General features: G+C 25.0%; 2 long non-coding RNA genes across 3 annotated transcripts; both read left to right on the top strand.

The window, feature by feature from the left end:
• The first annotated feature begins 217 nt into the window (after positions 1-217).
• Positions 218-3268, top strand: LOC136085152 (uncharacterized). Its single transcript, XR_010641124.1, has 4 exons — positions 218-856; positions 1129-1221; positions 1471-1543; positions 3075-3268. It is a non-coding gene; the product is annotated as an uncharacterized LOC136085152 (long non-coding RNA).
• A 1419-nt stretch (positions 3269-4687) lies between these two features.
• On the top strand, positions 4688-8158 carry LOC136084921 (uncharacterized). 2 transcript variants are annotated; one of them, XR_010640948.1, is made up of 3 exons: positions 4688-6191; positions 6393-6489; positions 8001-8158. It is a non-coding gene; the product is annotated as an uncharacterized LOC136084921 (long non-coding RNA). The 2 variants fall into 2 exon arrangements; XR_010640949.1 differs by having other exon boundaries at positions 6393-6793.
• The last annotated feature ends 719 nt before the right edge of the window (positions 8159-8877 follow it).

Genomic DNA, 8877 nt, shown 5'->3' with positions numbered 1-8877 from the left:
CTTTATTCAATAAGTATTTGATTTAAATTAAATATAATTATAATTTGATATTTTATTACGAGATATATGTTTTTATATATATATATATTCATATATATGAATATATATATGAATCTTTTTAAATTTTTTCATGTTATTTTTAAATTTTTTGTTCACGCAATTCAAGTTATATATGTTTATAGTTTGCATATATGTTTATATTATGTGCAAAGTTGAAAAGTTTTTGATAAATATATGTATGTGGTAATATGTGTTATGTAATTGTTTTATAAATGTGTCATTAAAATAGTATAAAATGTATCTACTGTGTATATAAATATTATATGAGGTGTTTGTATATGTTATATAAAGTTGAATAAATGTATTGTGTTTTATAGTTATTATGTATGTTTATATTATGTTGTTTCCATGTTTTCAAAGTGTGTGACTTGGCAAACGTGTTGAGCAAGATTTTGCGTAAAGTTGTTATTTATGTTACTAATGTTGTTACATTTGGCTTACCTTAATGTTGGTGTCTATTGTTAAAAGTTATAAGTGGTTTTATTATTGAAACTCACTACTTTTAATCATTCACTAAAAGCCACTCAAGAAAAATCATTTTGCCGTATATACATCTTGTTTATATATCAATTTGAATTTTTAGAACCATGAAGTACAAACATGATTTGTTTTCTAAAAGCTAACATGAAGTAACAATATTTAACAACTACTACTCTCTTATCATGACATCTTATCTCTATCAGATATATTGATTTTTGATTCATATTTGATTTTTTTCTTTGTATTTACTTATCAATTACATTTTTTCATTTCAGATTTATCATATCATGGATTTATGCGATATAAAAGAACAAATGTATGTAAATTTTTATGAATTTTTTCTAGGCTTTTCTAAATGTGTTTCTTATTCACATTTTATTTTACAAGCAAGGTCTGCAAGCAAATTTGAACTGAAAATTTTTTTTAGCTTTTAAGGAGAATTGGCATTATTCTTTGTTTTATTTAATTTGTTTAAATATAATAGTTCTAAAAAATAAATGTTTGTTTGTTCTTGGTTTTTTACTTATCTGTTTTCAGATTCTTATAAACTAAGCAACTCAGCTAAGCAAGTTTTGTTTTATTTTTTAGTGCTATTGGAAAGAGCTGAAAGTTATTTTTTAGAGTGATTGAAAAGAACTGAAGTGTGTTCTACTTCACACGGTGTAAGTGATACTGGTTTGAGTAAGTTTACTATTTTGTTTTATTTCATATTGGATTTATTTTATATTTGATATATATTATATTAGATATATATTTTGTGTATTTAACATAAAAAACTGACTGTAATTTGTTGACACGAAAGTTTATAAACTTAAATCTGCCTATATTTCAGTATATATATATATATATATATATATATATATATATATATATATATATATATATATATATATATATATATATATATATATATATATATAATTACTTTAGAGTAAAATATACTGGCTGCCATTGCTTCAATATTTTATACAAGATTGTGCATTTATTATTTTTGTTCATTAAGGTAAAAATAATTTTGTGCATTGTAGATTCTTTGTTAAATTAAAAATAATTGATGTAAATAAATATTGTTTAATATTTTTGATAAACGACTTATGTATGTAAACATATAAAAAGATATGGATTTCAATAAATCTTAAGTTTAAAGTCTTTGATTAGAAAAGATCACAATTTGTAAGATTCTTTTACGCTCATTTATTCAATTGTAACAATAGTAATAGATAGTATTAGGCTCAACAAAGTTATTAATGTAAAATGCTAATAGGCAACTTTAAAATAGTTGTCAAATGAAGAAAAGAGATCTAGGCAGGATGAAATTAATCGTTGTTGAAATGTAAGAAATGTAACTCGAAGTGCAGAAAACTTACTTGACAGAATTCAGTGTCAAGCAGTGTTAATGTCTGTTAATTTGATTTTACTTTAGACACTTCAGAACAAAGCAAAGTATGAGTTTAACTATTTATAGTAACAATTAACACTTTTAAATCTAAATAATTTTTTTTTTTTTTTTATAATTTCCATCATAATTGTGTTCTTTTTTTCATTTTTTTTTTTAGTTTGTCTATCCTTTGTCATCTTTTGATTAGTTAGCTAACTGTTGAAACATGGTTTTAATTTTTGTAAATTTAGTATGATATAAAATTTACTCTATTAATCATTAGTCAACAGTTAGAGAGAAGCTGGAGCTTAATTAAGAAATGCTGGAAATTAGCTTTTAATCAAAGTAAAAATAATTTTGTTTACTGGAAACATAATAAAACCAGTTACTAGTATTTATTCCGTGCTTATTCTCTCTCTCTCTCTCTCTCTCTCTCTCTCTCTCTCTCTCTCTCTCTCTCTCTCTCTAAGATGAATGGGAGATTTAATAAAACTTATGTAATAACTGAGCTCTTACGTATTTCTTAATACCACAAATGATAATGACCATTTATAAGAAATATTTTACCAGTTGCTTGCTATTTTATGATATAGTTGCTCAAATTGTTTAACTATAATTGTCCCTTGATTGTTCAAATGTTGTAATAAATAAAATCTTTTTAGTCCAAGTATTTAAGTTGATAAAATATCTTAATAAGTTGTAGTGTTATTTGCCAGCGTTACTATAGTAACAATGTATACATTGTGTTGTCTAGCCTTTTTATAATCTTTTTTAATTATTCTGTACACAGAATATATGAACCTGTCATTTCGAAAAGGACTTAAGTCCAAAACTTTTAGCAGTTAGTTTATAAGTTTGAATTAAAAATTTCTGCATGATTTATGTTTTTTTTTATAAAAAATAAAAAATACATAAATTATATACGTTCTTTATTTATCTACTTCTATGTTTAATTTCTTTAGCAACCTAGACATTATTTTAATAAAAATCATATTTTTGTTGATTTTGAAAAGTTTTAGTAAATGGACTTGTGCCCTTTTCGAAATGACAGGTTCATATATTTTCTGTTATTATTATCCTAATTCTACTAACAATAAAATGCAAATAGTACTTTTGTAATTAAAAATTGTAATTTTTTTTTCATGTCTTTTTTTAGGTATTTGCAGGCTTTCCTTGACTTTCCTTTTCTGGTACTTGTGTTGTGACAGATTTTAAAAAGAACTCAACTGATGTTAATGCGGTCTTTATGTCGTTACCTATAAGCAATGACGTTGCTGATACGGAGTCAAAGTTAAAATATTTATAGATAAATTTGTATTTAATATTTTAGATAATATATCAAGTTATTAATGTGTTTTTATTGTTATTAATGATTTAATAACTCATAACCCGTATTACGGATTGCTTACTGCTAGTCATTATCATTATGTTATGAACTCATATTAGTTAATAAAATTGTATTGAATATTCTCTGGTTATCGTGTTTTATACGTGTTTAAATGCGAGTTTGATACTCAGTAGGCGTCGTATTGTATACCTGTCTTTATACGCATCTGATGTCTATTTTTAATGCGCGTTTGACACGATAAAATGGCTAACATATATGCGTAAATAATGCGTATTCTGGAAAGTTTTAAATGCGCATGTAATACCAAGAAAATATCGTATTGAATATTCTCTGGTGATCGTATTTTATACGTGTTTACAAGAGTTTCAAATGCGAGTCTGATACCCTGTAGGCGTCGTATTGTATACCTGTCTTTATACGCATCTAATGCGTATTTCTAATGCGTGTTCGATACGATAAAACGGCTTACATACATACCACATCGATACGTATTTAAACGAGTTTCTTATGCGCATTTACAACTAAATTTGCCGACTGGGGAAGGGGGCGGCATACGCTCCTCTCATTAAGGCAGTTTTTACACCACCAGTTTCTATTTTTCGAAGAATTGAATTGTTTATTTTATTTTTTATAATAGATTTAATCATTCTAGTAAAGATTGAAATATTTAAACGAAAATAATTTTAATAAAGTGTGCTAAGCCTTACCCACAACCCAACACACAACTTTAAGATTTAATATTCGCTAGTGATGTGGAATAAAATAATAACAACTTATGTATATAAATATTACCAACTTTATAAAGAAGAAAACACTCTTTTACAAAAAAAGAGTGTATTTTTGTGAGGTGTAGGTGGTGGATTAGCACCTCCTCCGAACCCCTCGATGCGCCCTTAACCTTGAAACTAGATTAAAATGAAATTTTATTATTACATCTATCTTTTGATACCAAGTTATAAATATTTAAAAAAGAATTGGCCAAGTTATTACACTTTATCAGAAAAAAAAAATTTTTCGACTACAGTTTTATCAAGAAATCCATATATCGAAAATTTGCTACTAAAAACGGCATAACTTTTTATAAAATCGTCCAATTTTCATAATTTTTTCACCTTTAAAATACCTGTGTTTGAGGCCTTTTTAATGATACATAACATTCTACTATCCCAGTCGGCATATCTAGTATTGTAAATACTTGGAGTATTGATCACGTATAACATACCGCCATTGATACCAGAAAAATACGCATTTAGTTTTAAGTTTCGAATTCGAGTTCAATACCACTTATTTATCAAAAATACGTATTTATAATATTTGATCGAAATCGGATATGATATCGAACCTGATTTTGATCAAATATTAACAAAAAATGGAAAAACGAAAAACTTTGCTTTTAAAGCGCATGCTTAAACTGAAATTGCGAAAACAAAATTTAAATTAAAAAGGTTTCTCTTGAGAAATTTAGTAAATTATCTCCAGTACAGTTACAGTACTTTATTGCACTAAAAGAGTTACTAAAACTTTATCATAAAAATATTTAATACTACTTTTAAATTTGTTAATTTAGTTTAATGAAGTCCTAAATTGATATAATTCAAATATACGTTAAATCCTATCATTTCATACCTTGCTTATTTTATTCTGTTGATTATTATTTTATTATTATTATTTCTGTTATGCTATTACCTTTTTTTGTTCTGTTTTAGAAAAGTTAGAAAAATAAGTTAAAATTTTGAGCCAACACTGACATTTTAATTGTTGCTAAACGTTAAATTTTGTTATTAGGATTGCAGTTCTTTTATCTGTTTTTTTGTTCTTTATTCAATAAGTATTTGATTTAAATTAAATATGATTATAATTTGATATTTTATTACGAGATATATGTCTTTATATATAAATTAATATGAATCTTTTAATCTCTTAATATGAATTTTTAGATTTTTTCATGTTATTTTTAAATTTTTTGTTCACTCAATTCAATTTATATATGTTTGTAGTTTGCATATATGTTTATATTATGTTCAAAATTAAAATGTTTTTGATAAATATATGTATGTGGTAATATGTGTTATATAATTGTTTTCTAAATGTATTTTTAAAATAGTGTAAAATGTATCTATTGTGTATATAAATATTATAAGAAGTGTTTATATATGTTATATAAATTTAAATAAATATATTGTGTTTTATAGTTAGTATATATGTTTATATTATGTTGTTTCCATGACATGGAAACAACATAGTATAAACATATATACTAACTATAAAACACAATATATTTATTTAAATTTATATAACATATATAAACACTTCTTATAATATTTATGTATCATGTTTTCAAAGTGTGTGACTTGGCAAATGTGTTGAGCAAGATTTTGCATAAAGTTGTTATTTATGTTACTAATGTTGTTACATTTGGCTTACCTTTATGTTGGTGTCTATTGTTAAAAATTATAAGTGGTTTTATTATTGAAAGTCACTGCTTTTAATCATTCACTAAAAGCCACTCAAGAAAAATCATTTTGCCATATATATATTTTGTTTATATCTTAATTTGAATTTTTAGAACCATGACGTACCAACATGAATTGTTTTCTAAAAGCTAACATGAAATAACAATATTTAACAACTACTACTCTCTTATCATGACATCTTATCTCTGTCTGATATTTTGATTTGCGATTCATATATGATGTTTTTTTTTATATTTACTTATCCATTACATTTTTTCATTTCAGATTTATCATATGATGGATTTATGCAATATAAGAGAACAAATATATGTAAATCTTTATGAATTTTTTAAAAACATCTGCTAATAATTAGTCCAGTCAACGTTCAAACTTCAATTTTGCATATGTCATCTTTAAGTAGTTTCTAGGCTTTTCTAAATGTGTTTCTTATTCACATGGTTTTACAAGCAAGGTATGCAAGCAAATTTGAGCTGAAAATTTTTTTTTTAAGCCTTTAAGGAGAATTGGTGTTACACTTTTTTAAATTTAATTTGTTTAAATATAGTAGTTTTAACAAATAAATGTTTGTTTGTTCTTTGTTTTTTTACTTATTTGTTTTCAGATTCTTAAGAACTTGGCAACTTATCTAAGTAAGTTTTTTTTTTCTTTTTAGTGCAATTGGAAAGAGCTGAAAGTTATTTTTTAGAGCAATTGAAAAGAACTGAAGTGTTGTTTAGTTACTTCACACGGTATAACTGATCCTGATTTGAGTAAGTTTACTATTTTGTTTTATTTTATATTGGATTTATTTGAGATTTGGTTTATGTTATATTAGATATATATTTTATGTATTTAACATGGAAAACTGACTGTAATTTGTTGACACAAAAGTTTATAAACATAAATCTGCCAATCTTTCAGTATATTTTATATTTCTCTGTATCTATATAAATATTCTTTCTTAGAAAAAATAACAGACTAGAAAAAATAAATAAATTCCTTTTGAAAGTAGTTGAAAAAATGATGATGTTTTTCCATATTTCATTGTGTAAAGTGTAATACCACTTTTTAAAGGTATGTGAATAGATATATAGGGGAACATGGGGCAAGATGACAACTGTTTCGAAAAACGCCTGTATCTTAGTCTCTCCCAAAAATTAAAACTTACCTTTAGCTGGTGATGTAGCGATGTAATAAATCAAGTCAAACAAGGATAAAAAGTTTTTTTCTCAATGTCGGAAAAACTTTTTTAATACTTAGCTTTCGTCACAAAAATAATATTTAAAAAGAAACCATTGATAAATCTAGTAAAATTAATCTACTTCTCTTTCAGCTAAAGTCAACTGTTATATTTAGTTTTGCTTAAGAGATAACTGTAGGTCGTCATCTTGCCCCATTTGTCATTTTACCCCATGTTCCCCTATATATATATATATATATATATATATATATATATATATATATATATATATATATATATATATATATATATATATATATATATATATATATATATATATATATTTAAATAATTAATTTAGAGTAAAATATACTGATTGACATTGCTTCATTTTTTTATGCAAGGTTGTGCATTTATTATTTTTGTGCATTAAGGTAAAAATAATTTTGTGCATTGTAGTCTAGATTCTTTTTTAATTAAAAATAATTGATGTAAATAAATGTTGTTTAATATTTTTGATAAACGACTAATGTATGTAAACATATAAAAAGATATGGATTTCAATAAATCTTAAGTTTAAATAAAGTCTTTAATTAGAAAAGATCACAATTTGTAAGATTCTTTTACGTTCATTTATTCAGTTGCAGCAATAGTAAGATTACTGGTAATATGTTTAATGATAATAGTTAAATTGAAATAGATAGTATTAGGCTCAACGAAGTTATTAATGTAAATGCTTATAGGCAACTTGAAAATAGTAGTCAAATGAAAAAAATAGATAATTTCTAAGAAATATTTTACGATTTGCTTGCTATTTTATGGTATAATTGTTTAATTTGTTTAACTATAATTGTCTCACGATTGTTCAAATATTGTAATTAATAAAATCTTTTCAGTCCAAGTATTTAAGTTGATAAAATATTTTATTAAGTTGTGGTGTTATTTGCCAGTGTTACTACATTGTGTTGCCTAGCCTTTTTATAATCTTTTTTAATTATTCTGTAGTCACGGAATATATATTTTCTGTTATTATTATCCTAATTCTACTAACAATAAAATGCAAATTGTACTTTTGTAATTAAAAATTGTAATTTTTTTTAGGTATTTGCAGGCTTTACTTGACTTAGCGTTTCTGGTACCTGTGTTGTGACAGATTTTAAAAAGAACTCAACTGATGTTAATGCGGTCTTCGTCGTTCACTATAAGCAATGACGTTGCTGATAGGGAGGCAAAGTTAAAATATTTATAGATAAATTTGTATTTAATTTTTTAGATAATATATCAAGTTGTTAATGTGTTTTTATTGTTATTAATGATTTAATAACTCATAACCCGTATTACGGGTTGCTTACTGCTAGTCATTACCATTATGTTATGAATTCATATTAGTTAATAAAATTGTATTGAATATTCTCTGGTTATCGTGTTTTATACGTGTTTAAATGCGAGTTTGATACTTGTCAGGCGTCGTATTGTATACCTGTCTTTATACGCATCTGATGTCTATTTTTAATGCGCGTTTGACACGATAAAATGGCTAACAAATATTCGTAAATAATGCGTATTCTGGAAAGTTTTAAATGCGCATGTAATACCAGGAAAATATCGTATTGAATATTCTCTGGTTATCGTGTTTTATACGTGTTTACAAGAGTTTCAAATGCGTGTTTGATACTCAGAAGGCGTCGTATTGTATACCTGTCTTTATACGCATCTAATGCGTATTTCTAATGCGTATTCGACACGATAAAATGGCTAACATGCATACCACATCGATACGTATTTAAACGAGTTTCTAATGCGCATTTACAACTAAATTTGCCGACTGGGATTTGATCAATTTTAAAAAAATCAGTCTACTTACCTACTAAGTAATTTATACAATATTGCAAACTATTAGTATTTGGTATTTAAAATATCACATCCCCGTGTAAAATCTCTATATATATCGCATAAAGAAGCTAAAATTCTTACTTAA

Source organism: Hydra vulgaris, chromosome 09 (genome assembly GCF_038396675.1).
Source record: "Hydra vulgaris chromosome 09, alternate assembly HydraT2T_AEP".
Lineage (NCBI taxonomy): Eukaryota > Metazoa > Cnidaria > Hydrozoa > Anthoathecata > Hydridae > Hydra > Hydra vulgaris.
This window is presented reverse-complemented; position numbering and strand designations above follow the sequence as displayed.